Genomic DNA, 17894 nt, shown 5'->3' with positions numbered 1-17894 from the left:
AGAGGGCACTCTTATCGGATCAAAAATGTATTGAATATATGAAGGGCTGGATTAGGGAATTTTTTTATAATAATAGTGGTAGTGCCCCCCCCCCTGGAATGGTTTGGGATGCTTTTAACGCCTCCGCGAGAGGTGGGATTCTGCAATATAGCTTGAGCAAACCAAAAAAAGAGCTGGAACAGATTAAACAGTTTTATCAAAAGCTTGCCCGATTGGAAACAGAATTGATTAGTGCCATGACTCGTGGAAGTGACGTGGTTAGAATCATGAACTCTATCAATATAACTAAAGCCTGTGTGATTGATTTCAACGTTGAGAGGCTTGCGGGGAAGTACTTAGCTAAAAAGCAGGACTGCTATGAATACTGCAAGACTGTGGGCAGATTATTGGCAATCAGGGCCAGACAGCAGGTGGCAGCAGGATATATAGAGAGGATCAGAAACATACAGGGTAAAGTCGTGACAGAGTCTGCCGAGATTAGATAGCCTTTTATGGAATTTTATGAAGATCTTTACTCGGCCCCATCTCGTGACGGTCATTTATCAAATCTGGAAATACTAGAATTTGACCCGATTGGAAAGGTCCCACAGGAGGAGGGAGTCCAGTTAGGGGCAGAGATTGCACTGGAGGAGCAAGGCAACGGGAACTGACTGTATCCCCATAGAGTTTTATAAAGTCTTCTTCAGTGAGATTTATTATTCTATGCTCGGTTTATTTCAGGAGATCAGGGAAGAGGATAAACCACCTGGTTCTTGGGGTAGAGGATACACCACCTGATTCTTGGAGTATCACAAATATTGTTATCTTTTTAAAGAAGGGCAAAGATCCTATGAATTTAGGATCATATAGGCCTATCACATTGTTAAACAGTGACGCCAAGCTATATTCCAAGATCTTTGCTTCACGCTTGAACTCTGTGATGCATCATCTTGTTTCGGTTTGGCAGCATGGGTTTATACAAAGAAGGGAAACTGTAGATCACGTTAGGAGGGTAATTACTCTTTTTGACGCCAACGAGATCTCCGCCAAACCTATTGGAGTTGCTTTTTTAGATGCAGATAGGGTGTCATGGAGATATTTATGGAAGACCCTCGAGGCTTATGGCCTAAGAGGTTCATTCGTGAAAGCAATACAGGCCTTGTATGTCAACCCTACAGCAAGATTACGAATTATGGGGGAAGAAACTATGCCATTCTTAATCGGTAGGGGGACAAGACAGGGTTGCCCTGCCTCTACCCTACTGTTCGCCCTATATATTTATCCCCTCATTAGGCGACTGGAGGCCTCCACAGATAATATTCCGGTTAGTTTACAGGGCGGGGACACCAAGCTATTGGCCTATGCCGATGATGTGGCCATAATTACATCTGACCCTGATCGTGCAATGTCTGCGGTGGAAAACATTGAGGAAAACTTCGGGACTCAATCGGGTTTCTTATTGAATAAAGCTAAAACGCAGATTGTGATAAATAGATTTGCTGCGGGCATATATAACAGGATTGTGGAAAAAGCTGTGTACTTAGGCATTAATATCACTGCAAAAGTGGATGATATAGTGGATCTAAATATCACCCCTATAATGGGGAAATTTAAGAATGATGGGATAATTTGAAGTTGTCAATTGTGGGGAGATGTAATCTCCTCAAAATGATGATCCTGCCTAAACCTTTGTATATTTTTTGGGCGATCCCTTTGGAAATTCATAATGTTTGGTTTAAACAAATAGAGAAGGAGGTAGCTAGGTTTATCTGGTGCTATAGTAGTCCCAGGAGATCTAATGTATTCCTATCTCTACCTAGGGATAGAGGGGGATAGGCGCTCCTGCATTTTAAGTTATATTATTTAGCGGCTTCATTTCAATATTACTGGCCTCTCTTTGGCGTTAAAGAAAAGGATAGTGATGACTCCAGTCTTGTGCCGACAATTTATGAGTTATTGATAGGATCAAGGTACTAATCACTGCTTTTCGTAATTGGGCAGGCTTAAGGAAGAAACTTGGGGAAGGTAGGTTTAGCCGGTACTCTCCCATGATTGGGAGTGACCAGCTGCCAAGGGCATTACAAGATGCGTACTTGGCAAGGTGGGGAAAAGGTGGTTTATACAGGATAGGGGACCTGCTAGTTGGGGACCACATAACTTCATTTGAAGTAGTTAGGGAAAGGTTTGGTGATGGCCTCTGGATTTTTTAAAATTGTTACAGTTAAGAGATTTTTTGCTTAAAAAAGCTGGTGTTGCGGCAGGGTTTGGGCAAATACCTCTGATGGAATTGTAAATTTGTAGATCGTGATCTTCAATTACACAAATATATAGATGCCTGCTGGAAGGAGTACCAGATGATTTAGATAAACATAGGTTGAAATGGCAGGATAGGCTGGGGGTTGAGGAATCCTGTTTTATGGGATCATAAGAACTCTGGGACACGGTATTGTGTTCCGCCAATTTGCAGTCCCAACATTTCAAGACCTTATTTGATCTCTATATAACTCACCTTCATAGCAATGGCAGTTCTTAGGCTTTGTGTTGCCTCAGCCTGGCTTGATTCACAACCTCCAACCTTTCAGCAATGGAAGGGACGATTTTTGCATATATATAATTTAGAAAAGGCACTTTACGAAAGGAGAGGCAGAAAAGGTAGGATTAAAGGGAACAGAATTTGGGGCTCCTTCTCCTCCTGGATTACATCATTTATATAAACTGAACCCTTCTCTTGGTCCTTTTTTTTTCTGAAAATACTGCTGCTATATTATGTTATTCTCTAGCCTATGATTGATTAATATATGTGAGCAATGTATTAACTGATTGACCCTTTTTTTTCAAATGACATTTTGGTTTTATGTCTGTATTTTATGACTATGCGATTTCCGCTGCATTAACATTGTTTTATCAGAAAAATACAAATACATTAAAAAAAAAGTAATATTGCACGGGCATAAAGACCATTTCTATAGTAGGAAGTCAACTTACTACTATGTGTATATTTCTAATCAAGTTTTGTGAAAAGCAAAAATTTCTGATCGATATACACAAGGGATATACTAGCGGAAGCTCCTCCACTAACGGGGAGGAGCATACCCCCTCACGCAAAATGAAATTATAATAACATAACGTTATTATAATTTTATTTTTATGGTACTGGCCCACTTTTTTAAGGGGCTGGGCTGGGCTGTCATTCAACAGGGGGAGGAGTACTATGTGCACTTAAGTGTGCATGATGATTTGGCCGACCGTCTCGGGCCTGCCAAATCGTCACACGCACTTTGCATGTTCTCCACCCAGGCTGCATTAGAGCCTGGGTGGAGAACATACCCATGCTTCCACTCCCTCGCTGAGCACCGAACCATAGTGTTCAGACCAATCACAACGCTGTTATCAGCAGCGTTGTAATTGACTGAGAGAAACTGGGAGGCTGGGTGCTTCCTGTTGCGGCCTCCTCAACAGAAGAAGAACGGAAGAGAGGTGGCGGCAAGGTAAGTGCCATTTTCTATCTTTTCTTTAAACCCCCCTCCCGCCTAACCCCCCCACCCACCCCACCACCACAGCCCCATAGCAGACACCACTGGGACACACATACAGCATACTAATCCGCAGTGTCGTAAATCAGTTTGTTAACTGGGCCCTCAATGTTATAGGTCCAGGAGAAACCAATGAACAACAAGACAAAGTCTATAGAGAGTTTTACAGAAAAAAACTGAGTTTGAGTGTCACTGTTACCTCAGTTTGGGTCTGAGAAACAAAAGACAATTCACAAAATGCCCAGGGACAACATAGTAACAGTGTGGCATTATTTTATTCTTAATGCTGGAGTATATGAGTGTTACAGAAATGGAGAGCTAAGACCTATGACACAATTTTCTCAGTTTGGTCCCTGAGGGCTGATAATAACAAGGTAACTTGCATTGGTCTGCACTTAGTTGTTGTGCCCTTGCATAACCACAGTAGCGGAAGCTAGCGAATGGGAGTGGTGAGGCGGGGGGAGGGAGAGAGGAATAAAAAAATAGCATACCTTAATACTGCAGATGGCCACCTCTTCTCCATCCTCCTCTCTGCAGCAGCAAGCTCCCAGGCTCCCAGTCTCTCCCAGCCAATCACAATGCTGCCTTACAGCAACATTGTGATTGGTTTGAGCTTCGTGATTCGGTGCTCAGACAGGGACTGGGAGGCTGGGCATATTCTCCACCCAGGCTGTAATACAGCCTGGGTGGAAAACATGCAAAGTGCGGATGACAGCTTGGCCGGCCGAATACGGCCGGCCAATCCATCATGCGCACTTAAGGTGCAGCCACCACTCCTTCTCCCTGTGATGCGGGGAGCCCAGCCTTGCCCGCCCTTACCTACCCTGGCTTTAATTGCAAGCTGAAAATAAAAAACAAAATGATAATAACGCAATATTATTAGCATTTTATTTTTTGTATTCAACTTGCAGTTGAAGCAGTGAGGCGGCGCTCCTTAGCGGAGGAGCCGCCGCTGCATAACCACCAATTCTTATCAGGTATTGTAATAATGATTATGTCTACCCTTAACAAGACTATGGTCCCAATTCCGATATCGGTCGGAAGGGCTCCAAATTGGATTTGGTTTTACCTACACCGATCCAGAGCCCTTGTTTCCGACCGACTCCTTCCCAATTCTGAACGACCAAGTACGATGCCTGGAAACCCTTAGCGCTGAATGAATCGGTTCCGGAAGGAATACAGAGAGATAGAGTCCTCTGGAGCCGAATTGTACAACTCTATGGAGTAGGTTTTCCAAACGAGCAAGTAAGATGAACGATTTGGACAGCCTTTACGATTCGTTTTGCCACAGAGCGAAAAGGCTGCCGGAATCGGTCTTCCGGGGCCCATGGCAGGCCCCCTTCACCCAAGGCCCTCCGAATCGTGCCCATGAGGATACTCATGGGTCACCCCTTTCAGGCCATGCACAGTGTGGCAGGCACCAAGGGGTGTCCGCCACAGGGTGCACGATGATCCCCAACCACCCCTTTTGTCAATGGGAGCCTGTCTGTGTGTTCGGTACACAGGCTCTCATTGAAGTCAATGGGAGTCAAACCAAATCATATCCGGAAGCATTCAAATGTATCATACTTGTTCGGTCGGACTCCCCTGACATGAGTCGTAGGGAAAGCATTGCAGACACGAGTCGTTAGGTTTGCTTTCCGAACGAGATCGGAATCGGGCCCTTTGTTGGGAAAATGCAGTAAACCACAACATTGCATCATTCCTCTTCAAAAGGCAAAATGTGCTCGTTTGCAGGTGACTACAGTGTTTGCCGAAATTCAGAATGCAGAGTTGCACTAAATCACAACACTACTGTAAATGACCGATTTTGTTATAAATAGTGCAGAATCATTGAGACTCTACCATCAACCATAGGATGCAGCTAAACATTTGAACTAAAAGCTCGTTCTTTACAATTATCACAGCCGCCCTAAAAAATACAGGTTCTTAAATCTCAATGAGGAACCACAGCAAGAAAAAAAAACTAAAACTTTTAACAGGTGCGCAGAATAGTTAACCTTGGTACTTGATAACAAAGACATGAGTCCTCTTTCTAAGTAAACTACTAAATATTTCTTCTTTACATGTAATCATATAATGTATACGTGTTTTTTTATGATATAAATAATATGTGCAAGTCGGCGAAATTTTAATTAAACTGGCGTAATCCGAGTAATTTTGGAAATGTTGTGTTACAGTTATTGCGGCTAATTCCCCTATGTTACTCCGTTACGCCATGTCATGTAATTATGCAAAATTATAAAACGGCAACAACAGGAACAGCCAGAACATGAGTGGTGTTGTTTGAGCGACTTGTGGTTTTCGTGCAATTTTTCTACGAGAAATGCATTCTCTCCTCAAAAATTGGCCCAAGGTTGTACTTCCCACTAAAATATAATGCTCAATGCTGGATTCAAAGTGTTTGTAATTACGTGTCATTTTGCATAATTTACCCACATTTTCACATGCCTACACGGAAGCAAATTACACGAATTTCGCATACGCCCACTTTAAACATGCTTCTAAATTCGAAGATTTTTTTTTCAGTGAATGTTTACCATTATCAACAGTTTAGATGCTTATTTTCATTTACTTTCAAATATATTCAAATGTACATAACATCTATATTTTGAATAATACTCAGCTCAGCTGTATTAGAGAGTTAAATGTTGGATTCAAGAAAAATTACATATTCTGTTTTGTGCCATTATTGAAATGTGATGTCTCTGCGGATGGGCAGCTTTTATCGCATCTGCCATTTTAACTGAGATGCACAATCTTTGCTTGAGGCATGATAGATATGACCCCTGTGTCTAAAGAAATGAAAGTATGGAAAATAGATGGTATCTTCTGATGACGATAAGAAAACCACTGTACACGTTGCTCTCAAGTCCATGAACCTCAGAAAAATTTGCACTTTGTCTCTTTGCAGTCATGTAGTATTTGCAAATCATGCTATGATGCGTTCAGCACTGCTGTTGTCACTTTCGTGGCTCTGATCCCTGTTTGAGAATCTTTCTTTTTCCTACGATTTAAGCATGAACATTTGCACCCCAACTATTTCGGAATCTTTTAAGATCATTTTTTCTCCAAATATTCAAATATTCCTTTCATGGATGCATTAATATTGCGTTCACCCCAGGACACTATTGCAGTCCAAACAAAACCCTATATAAAAAAAGATCTTTACAACTATATTTTGAAAAGACCTTTTCAATATTTGCCAACAAATATCCAGATACCTAGGGGTTGATTTACAAGGACTGGCACATCCATGCATATTTGCAGAGATGCGCCAGTTCATTTGCATGACAGAAAAATAGCCTTGCGCCACCATAGATGCACCGCACCGTAGCGCAAGGAGAGACAGATGCGTGACGCATCTTTTGTCGGAAAGGCAACGCATTGCTGGAGTCGTGTCGTAAGCACAAAACAACTCCAGCAATGGTCAGGAATGCCTATTCTGACCATGCTGCGTCACTCCTTATGACTGCTTCAAGCAGGTGCAAGGTTTTGACACAGTGGTGTCGTAAAAGTCACTCAGTTAAATCTTGTAGATTTTACTGAGTCACTTTTATGAGGCTTCCTTGCGACGGAACGCCCACCCTGCATACATTATACCTGACGTTGGTACAATGTAGCACAGGGCTTTACAACGTGACGCATCTCCCTAGATGCGTCATGTTGTAAATATGTTGCATCATGGCGCATTGTTTACAATGCTGCTGCGTCACAGAAGTGAAGCAACAGCGGTGTATAGTTGGCGCAAGGGGCTTGTTAATCTGCCCCTAGTATATAGTAAGAGCAGTTGTAGCAGAACCGTCATTTCCCCTACGTAGGAACAGCAGCAGTGCACAGAACCACACATCAAGTATAGTATTGGCATCAGCGGCACTCTCAAATGTAACTTAACATCCTTCCGCCAGCACAGCAGTCTTACTGTCAATCCCCCTTCCTTTGATGTAACCTGCTTTGTGATGTACACCGTTACATGCCCTATCTTCTTCTGATACATTGCATGCTCCCACAGATAGTACAGTCTTCTGTGGGTAGCTAGTTTCACAGGCTAGAAGACCTAATATATAATTCATACATTCACTCTTCACTTTACGGATTAGTACCATTCTGACGGTACCAGTGTATGTTCTCCTTATAGAAAGGATTGAGGTCAGGAGTGAAAGCCTCTATGAAACAAAAAAGAGGTTCAACACAGTAAATAAACACATGCACACACAAACACTCTCACACATGCACACACACACACTTTAACATCATAGACTGTGCATTTACTCTTCTTACTCAATGCGCACTTTGATACTTGAGTAGGTTTTTAAAGTGGAACAAACCAAGTATAACTGCACTTGAAACTACCTAATACACTACAAGAACTGGTACTTATAGCGTGCTAGACCTCACGGAGATGGTGTTTGTCTGCTTTTGTCAGAATTTACCAATACTATGTGCACCGACCTGGTTTTCACATTGTGGGTTAAACATGCCTATATATATATATACACACACACACACACACGCACACATGCACAAACGCAAACACAAATACGCACACACAAACACACACACCGTATGTTTTTGAAGCCCACTGATTTGAGATCTAAAACGATCCCAGCATCCTCATATATCAAAGAAATGACCTCTATGCTTTCTGAATATGAAAATAGGGGAGCATAGCATTGAGGTGAATATGAACCCTTGCTTGAGTTCATTGCTGCTCTACATCTTTGTCATGTATTTGTTCCTGCTTCCAAGGTGCTTACATATCTATGTTCTTTTATGGAGCACAATTATTAATAATAAAAGTTGTCATTTCAGTAGCTTCTGCTAAATGTTTAGGGGCATATTTATGAGCCACTTGCACCGCTGTAGCGTCACGTATCGAGATATTCTGGCGGTTCAAACTACAAAATCATATTTATGAGGTCAAGCAGAGCCATATTGCATGGCTTTGAATGGTCTTATAGATATGAAGTAAGGCAAGGCAGTGCAAATCAGTTTTTTCTTACTCTGTGCTGGGGAGGCTTTCCATGGCCATTGCGATGGATGTTCCCATGCAACACCCACGGATTTTGACGCTTCCCCAGATTTACAAAACCATGTAAACTTGGGGATATGCCAAAACAGCACACCTCCTTGGGAGAGGCACACATTGAAAGAGGAAAAAGCCTTCCAGGTTTGTTTTTCTCTGGGAAGGTGCCCCTTTCTGCACAAAAACAATCCTACTGACAACCCCGGCTCCCTTGCACCATGGTACAAGGGTGTCTGCATTGCTACTATGCTGCCAAGAAGGCACCAGTGCAGGAGTAAATTACAGGAATGCACTGTATCTGATAAATACGGTGCAGTCCTGCCCTTTTACTTTGACATAGGGCAGCATTTCAAGGGGACTTGCTGTGCTGCTCTAATCCAAAACCCCGAGGCCCTTAGACTATTGACGTTGTCTGTTTCATTAAAGAGATAAATGAAAGATAACAAGGCTCCTTTCATTTATTTCACATATTATTCTGTAACACTACTGCTAATACTTGAGATGTGGATCCAAAATGATCCTGTTCCATAGGTATGATATTATTACTGCTAGCTCATTTATTCAAACATTCAAGGAAATATCTCAATAATAATTTGCAGGAAACCTCTATCAACGTTATCAGGCAGCAATTCCATGGGACTTTGATGCCATCTTTTTCAATATAAGCCTAATAGGCTTTCTGTACAGGCCTAACACACCTCTATTCAACCAATAAAAAATTACTCCAATATACTAGAACCTTAAATTACATAGATACAAAAGTGACTCCACACCTACCATAACGTTATTAAACTACATACACACTAACTGGTAAACTCCATTCAAATCTCTACATAATCCATCAACTGCCGAATGCAATCTGCTCCACTTATTTTCTGAGAGAGTGATATCTATTAGGAGAAGTAAAAGATTCGCCTCAACTACCAATGGAAATTCCAGCACAAAAGGAAGAACATCTGGCATCCCTTACACTGTACCAGCAAAGCCAAACTTGTAAGGTCATAAAGTGCATGGAGTCCACCAACTAGTATCTTGACATTCTATCGTCGAACATCAAAAAAGCCAACCACGACCTTTTTGAGCAAATAGGGTATGATTTGATCTATGCTTTTGCCATGCAAGAAACATTTCCAGCTTGTTTTCCTTAAAGGAAATCAGAATGTATTTAGAAAATGAAAAATTATAGAAACGTTTTTTATGAGGACGCAGTGGTTTTATGGACCACTGCCTGCTCCTAAAAAAAACTTTTGAGCTTAAAGATTCGGTATGTGGAAGAGGCACCTTTAACACACCCATTCCAAATACTGAATCTGTATTTATTCCCAAACCGAATTAGTGATTCAGTATCATTTGGTAACTTGTTACAGAATCACTACTTGGTTTTGGTGAATTTTGCAGTAGGAAAGGCTCTGATTTTCTGATTTGGAACCATACCGACGTAAAAGGGTTTTGGACATGAGGGCCCAATTTCCTCTTGTCGTGTCACTCATGCAACTATAATGTCCACAATATATTTCTCTAATTTCATCATTACCAGATTCAGAATTACTGGCTCTTTTCATATCTAAGTACATTATCTGTGGAATGGTGTAGCTCTGAAGGTAGAACCCTGATGCCATGTTCTGAGGCCATCTTAGGTGAGCTAAGTGTGTGGTAGAGCAGTATTGCACTGGCCTGTTAGTCGTACTGACTGTGGAGGTCATTCTAGCACTTGTATAGTTCTTCAAACTTTCTATGTGTGAGCCTGCATCATATGTCCTCTCCTGAGGTCTTTGCCTAATTTCCCATTTTTGAAACCTCCAGAATATTTAATTAGGCTTTCCATTTGAGAAAAACGTTACTCCACAATTATTTTTAATTCAGTCACTGAATTTGTTTTTTCACTTTCAGCCTCCTTCATTCCTCCCTCTCTGCATCCTGGCTTGTCATTCTTCCAGTACATGTCCTCTGAACCTCTTGTGTAAGCTCTCATCATGAGCAAGGAGCCCCTGGTGGAATATTGCCTAATTGTGATATCATATGGTGTTTCTTTTGTAACTTTCACTGTTTGAGGCTCAATAAATTGCAAAGTGGTACTGGTTCTAGCACCAAAAATTTGCTTTTGGTTTCATTGTTTGTGAGACTTGTTTAACTTAACTTAATTATTCCTTTCTGTTTTCGGTTGGGAAGACAAGATTTACTTTGTGTAAATAAGAGTGAGTACATTCAGAAAAGGGCTTTGCAATTGTTTCCCTCATTCACAAAGAGGTCGTGCTGTGATTGATTAGTAAACTGGAGAGCCACGCTGAGATTGGTGAGACATCACCACTAAGTTGTGCCTTTATTGGTTGGTTGCTGACAGAGCCATGCTGTAATAGGTTGACATTTGAGAGAGCAATGCTGAGATTGGGTGTAGTTTGCTAGTTATTTTTGTGTGATTTTTAGATTGTTGGGTGCTGTGTTGAAAAAGCCTAACGTTTCTGCTATTCCTTTAACTGATGTTCAGAAATTACCTGCCAAGGGAATGCCTGCATATGAAATTATGACAGACATTGGGGGTTTTACATGTACATGGGTTTCTGAATGGCATGACTATGGCACTTCTGATAGAAACTTACAGTTTCCTTTAGAGGGTACCTTTAAATTTGAAAACTAAATTTTCTGAGACTAACTATGAAGGACAGAAAGCTGTTACCTAGACTTGCACAGTTTAAGATGCTAAACAAATGGGATCGAATGGCCACAGAGAAAGGAAATGACAAAGCAAGCAAAAGGCTTTTTTAGACAATGACTGGAAAATTAATGTGTTCGACAGGAGAAACAGAAGAGAGGAGAGAGTGTTTTTTCTGCCAAAGTCAGAAAGACTGATGACAAAAAGAAATCAAATGAGGGAGAAAAACAGAATCATTGTTCAAATGAGGAGGGTCGTTTTCTAAATGATCCAATAAATTCAAGAGCTCTTCCATATACTGACAGGCTATTGGAACAGGGGACTGGTCCTGGTCTTAGCGGAGTACCGTATATGGGTGCACAGGATATAGTACAATGGTTCAGACACCAGTTACATCTGTGGTTATGAGAACAACAGCTAGTGTTCCACCTGAGACTGCAATGACGTTATTACCAAGTACTAGCAGAGATATCCCAATGGTTTCTCATATTCAAATTGATCCACCTATTAATACAGTTGTGGCTGAGGAAATTCTAAAGGAGAGAGTTATTAATATCAGACTTTTAACATTTGAATTTGGAGAAATATTATGGGAGACAACTGATTTAAACAGATTATTCACCTACACTATTGTTGAAATAAACTTCTTGATTGGGGAGAGGATGTTGCCTTACAGCTAGAGAGGTCGACCTCGAAGCTGGGAAACCGGGTTTGAGTCTCGGGAACGATGCTGAACATCCTGGGATTCTGGACAAATCATTTAATCGCCCTGTGCCTAACAAAAATGAATGTGTCACTCTGAAATGAAACTGGTGCTCATGTAAAGTGCTCTGATACCTGATATCTTTTGTAAATGTTTGCGCTACATAAGACAAAAACAAAAAAGAAGCATCCAGATGTGCTAAAGAAGCACACAATTAAATTGGAGGAATTGACTGATGAACGTTGAGATCAGCAAAATGAAAAATGTGTGAAGGAATTACAAAATGGATATGGCTCATGATGAAATAAAGGAATGTGGTTTAATGACTTTCTAAGTCCATCTTAAGGAAGACAGGTTCAGTAAGTAAAAATGAAAACTACAGAGGCAAAAATGAAAGTCAAGGCATCCGCTAGTAATTTAGAAGAAGGAACAATTTTGGAGTTTTCCAATAAGAGAGGTACATGGAGGGAATTCAGTGCATGTGCCTTAAACAAGAGCTGATATTTATGTCTTTACTACAGATTTTCAAAAATTGCAAGAAGAAAGGTCGTATAAGGAAGTTCATCGGTTGACTACGATTTTTCAAATGCTGTGGACTACTTGAAATTGTAGCTCATAGTGTCCTATAGTCTGAATATAATGTTGATGTTGCTTGGCCAACTGAAGAACCAGCTAGGGTTGCACCAAGTAATGCTCTTTCTGAGCAGGTAGTTAACAAATATAGACAGTGCCTGAGTAGGATATGAATTGGGCAAAGATGTTGATAAGTTCACAAGAACTGAAAGAGGCATTGCATGCTTATTATGAAAGGCTTATGTAGATTTTTAAGAAGTAAGGTGGAGTCATCAATCCAAAGAAGGATTATGTGAGGGGTTTCATTTTTGCTTTCATTATGAGTTTGTGTCCTGAGCTTATTAATTGCATACAGCAAAGTGAAATGTGTTGGTAGATAAAGATGATATTTTGAAGCTGACCAAATATAGTTGTAATCAGTTTGATGCAAAACAGCAGAGAATCAAGGAAAAGCTTATGGTTGTCTAGACAAAGCAATTTTAGAGGAGTGTTCGGAATCAACTGATGGGTTCAGATTTTGGTTATGTGCAATCTGAAAATGCTGGAGTTAGTTGGATATCTGAAGTACAAGGTGTGAGAATGGGGACTGGGTCAATGCAAATCCAAGGTTGTGGAAGAGGAACGATGAACAGTTCTGAAATTAATGCAAATTTTGAAATTCTAAACACTGCTTGTCATTTCTGTGGTAAAATTGATCACTGAGGAAGGGAATGTAGACAAACTTCAGATAGAATTCAGAAATAATTTCCTCCCCAAATGCAGAAAGAAACAGCCCCTCTTTATAGTTTCCCCATCAAATTAATATTATGAGAACTTTTGGCTAAAAGACACTTATGAAGGAAAAGGCATCCCAACTCCTCATTAAACTGTTAAGAATACTGCTGCTTTCTGAACACTATGTTAAAAAAATAATTTAAATTCAAGAAAAATTTAATTTAAATAGGAAAACGTCTAAATCGTAGTGATGACGAGTAGGACTGATTCACAAAGGTAGGAGCACATACACTTTCAACTCACACATTCAAATAGATTGTTTTTTAGAGCAAGGAATTGTGAGCCATTTTACTCTTGTACTTTACCAATATCTTACTCAAGCTGCCCCCTGGATCACACTTTCAGATGTTCACCTGGTTCCTGTATGGTTCGATCATGGCTCTCCCGAATCCTGTTCCACCACAGATCATGCTCTGTCCCGTACTTATATTGTGATTGACAGAGGGCTTGATTGGCTAGTTTTATAAATGCTGCACTGTGAATTACACTCTGTGGGAAAGGGCCTGTCATTAGTATTAGAGGGCTAATGGATAGCAATCTGCTGAACAACTACCAAGCTGTGATCCATGGTTTTAGGCCTCCCCCTGTAGAACATTTTGCATCTGCTCTTTGAACATTATCTCTACATTCTAACACCTCTGATCCAGTCATACTTATGAGGTGATACCACCCCATTCACAGGACCAAAACCAGCAAGGAGTAGACATAACGTAATACCACACCTGAGGGGTGGTATAAGTTATGGTTAAGCCCACAACTCTTCCTGACTTTGTTCCCGTCTTATGACTAAGACCAGCATGTTAGAAGTATGATCCTTGCAGGGGTCTGCAGCTGAGAAAGAATTAGACTGTGCCTTGCTGGGCTCTGGCATGGTGAGTAGGTCGGTTGTGGGAGTGCTGTCTCACAGAATGTACGCCGGGCCCCTTCTGGCGCTGCGGAAGTCCGCCGGTGCTTTAATGTGCCTCTGGGCGCTGCAGGAGTGACGAGGCGGTGGAGGCGGAGCGAGGGAGCCTGGGTGAAGGAGTCCTGTGGACCCCCTGAGCATGGCTCTCGCCACCGGTGCTGCTGGCTGTGGCATCTCGCGCTGCAGGAGTCCGCCGGTGCTTTAATGCGCCTCCGGGCGCTGCAGGAGTAACAAGGCGGTGGAGGCAGAGCGAGGGAGCCTTGGTGATGGAATCCTGTGGACCCGTTGAGCATTTCTCCGGAAGCTTAGCGAATCAGAAAATAGAATCCACTCAAGGAACAAATAAATTTCCTACCTGGCTGGGGGCAAAGTCTGACAGTGCTCTAGAAGTAGTTCTGGTCATTGTTTTTGGCAGTGCTACTAATACCGTTTATAAATTAGGTCTGATTGAGGCTCGTACGGGTATACGTGAGGGGAACACTGGCAGTAAGCAAATCATGGCCGAGATAGCCAGTGGCTATCACGCATGTTCCTACTTTCAGTTTTCCAGCGCTCTTTTTCCCTGTATTTAAGAGTTGCTAAGAATTGGTAAACTGTGTGCTTATTAACTTGACCTAGCCACCATTCTGTGCCTGTGTGGAGATATAGTGACAGTATTGGGAAACATCATAAGAAGTCTAGACATCTAGTCACTGTTGTGTAGTTCCTATAACACCTGTATAGGATCTGCACATTTAGACAACACACACTGCAGCATTGGTGTCAGACTGATTCTAGACACCCCTACCGGGTATGTTGGCCTGTGTACCTGCTAGCTCACAGCTCCATTAGAAACTCCTCTTACCAGGGAGAGAATAGTTCTTGGCAACTATCGAACATGACAACCCTGATCCCTCAGGACCATGGAAAAAGTGTACAACTTTTCGCTCAGTCACTTGTGCTCACTTAGTCTCAGAGAGATACACATAATAAAGGGTATGGACGTTTTTCAATAAGGATTATTGAACAGTCGTTATTCTAGTGTAAAATAGATGTGCTGAAACAACCATTAAACAGTTACAGCTATAAATGATTAGAAGCACTAAGAAAGTAAAAGGATGGTATATTTCTACCATTTTGCTATAACCATGAAATACAGGCAAGTATATAAAATACATGACAATAAAATGCGTACTCCTACAATTCTACCCTAACTAGATGTACCTAAGTGTACCTAGCATGTATGTTGGTGTTAAGCCGAGAATCCCTCTAGGATAAAGTCAACCCCATTACCTGAAGTAAGAGATTGTGGGACCCCGTCTTGGTCTCGAGTTGGACACCCCGCAAGGGATGCTGGACCACTGCGAGCTGGAGTATCTGCATGCAGGATCCTCAGCGTCTCGCGTCAGTGTGTTGGCAGGGAAATCCTGATCTCCTCTGTTTGTCTCAGCAAGATGTGATGTTTATATATAAGGTCTCCCCGGGGGTTCTACCTTGCTGTGCCACTTTGTTTTTTTTTAAATATCGTTTTATTGACATTTATCAAAGAAAACAATATTATGTTCAATACAGTATCATAGTCACGGCAAGGATGTCATTTTTAGTACATTTCTCAATCGTTCTCTCCTCGATACATTATTTATATACTATAATTATTAAAATATGTTTCTTCCACATCGTAGAGATTACTATCGCTTGTCCACTAAGTTCACTGTCTCAATACTATAATCAGGAGGTCTTGCATTCTTCCCTCCTTAAAATTTGTGAGAGGGAGTAGCTGGAGTTGGTAATAGCACTCTCATTCATTCATTAAGACTTTATTCGGTTATAAAACAATGATAACCATAAAAGTACATAAAAAGACATATTATATCACAATTCATAATCCAAAATTCAAATTTCAAGTTTAAGCAATTCATACTTCAGATAATTTCAAGTCAATAGTAGTAAAATAAAATGAGTGTTAAAAGGCACATGGGCTCTAAAATACATTTAAAACAGTATTGATTTTCTTAAATGGAAAACATTTCTTAGAAATACAGAAACCGAGGCAACCGTGAATATATCCTCAAGTTTTCGTATAATCAAGAAGGCAGGTCGGCATTGTCTAAGATTTAAATATTTAATGATTGGCTTAATCCACCTTTCCCTAGGCATAACATAATATTTACAAAAGAATAGAATATGAATGTCCGATTGGGAGGAAATATTATCACAGGGGCATTTAATAATTCCAGCTGACCAATCATTCTTTACAGGAAAACTCACAGACCTAAAAAGAAACCCAAGTCTAAAACGTATCAGCAGGAACTTTTCATGTTCCGTCAACCGCAGGGTTAAGTATGGTTGAATATCCTGCGATATTAAAATCAATTGATGGGACATCACAGTTTTCTTTGTCAGTTCCGTTCGTTCTCTTAACTCCTCTAGGTACATAATACATAACCTTTTCAGTTCCTTCCTAGAGATCGTTGCCATAGACTCAGGATCATCATAAAATTCCGGGTGGTTAATGTGGCCGCAGAAGCTTTTAATATACTTCAGCCATTTTATTCGGTGCACATTCTCCAGATTTAGGGTATCCCTCAATATGAGGCGATTCAGATGACACTCAATTGTAGTCCAAACCCTATACCACAGGAGGACAGGTTGAATTCTAATGAGGTCCTCAATATATAACATTCCAAGCTCAGCATGGACGTTAAAAGTGGATGTGCCGTCTGGGGTAGCTAAAAGAAATTTCAAAAAACTATTCTCTGTTAGCTGAATACTAGCTACATTTGAGTAACCCCAAATTCCTGCACCATAAATTGCCACGGCCACACAGCTGGATTTGTAAATACACAATAACTCTTTCAATGGTTTCTTACCCATCTTTTTGCTAAAAAGTTTAAGGGCCATTATGGACTTAGTGAATTGCATGTTTCTCCCCTTAACTGCAGCATTCCACTGACCTGAGCATTCAAACATAATTCCTAAATAGGGGAAAGTAGAAATATGTTCTAATGGCTTAGACTCTATGAACATAACTTTTTTCCTCTGTTTAGTTTTAGTGCCGCAATTCATTGAATAAGTTTTTGTACAGTTCACCCTCAGGTCCAAACTAGTCATGAAGGTGGAAAAGGAAGTAATCATAGTTTGCATTGCAACAGGGGTCCTTGCCATCAGAACGGCATCATCGGCATAAATTAAGGCCGGGATATGGCGTTTTATTGCCGATGGCATATCTGTGCAGTCCCTCAGCAAGACATCCTCAAGCCCATTGATGTAGATTGTAAATAAGAACGGGCCAAGGACGCATCCTTGTCTTACTCCCCTCGCAATATTAAACATTCTGGTGCATTCTCCCTTTAGTCCGAAACTAACTGTAGCCCTGGCCCCATTGTACAACTCTCTTAGGAAACAAATAATATTATCCTCAACTCCCAATCGTGTTAAAATTAACCATAGTTTGCTGTGTGTAACACAGTCAAAGGCGGAAGTTAAATCTACAAAAGTTAAAAACATTTTCCCGGCCTTGGCCTTGGTATATTTTTCCAATAGAATGAATAAGTTGAGTCCTTGATCAACAGTCCCGACCCCTTCCCTGAACCCATATTGCAAGTCGCTGATAATTTTGTGCTCGTCTGCCCACACCTGCAACCTTTCAAGAATAACCCTGCCCACAATTTTGATGGTAGAATCGAGTAGGGATATAGGGCGATAGCATTTACAGCTTTCCCTATCGCCCTTTTTAAAGATTGGTACTATTATTGATTCATACCAGGTGTTAG

Source organism: Triturus cristatus, chromosome 8 (assembly GCF_964204655.1).
Source record: "Triturus cristatus chromosome 8, aTriCri1.1, whole genome shotgun sequence".
Lineage (NCBI taxonomy): Eukaryota > Metazoa > Chordata > Amphibia > Caudata > Salamandridae > Triturus > Triturus cristatus.
This window is presented reverse-complemented; position numbering follows the sequence as displayed.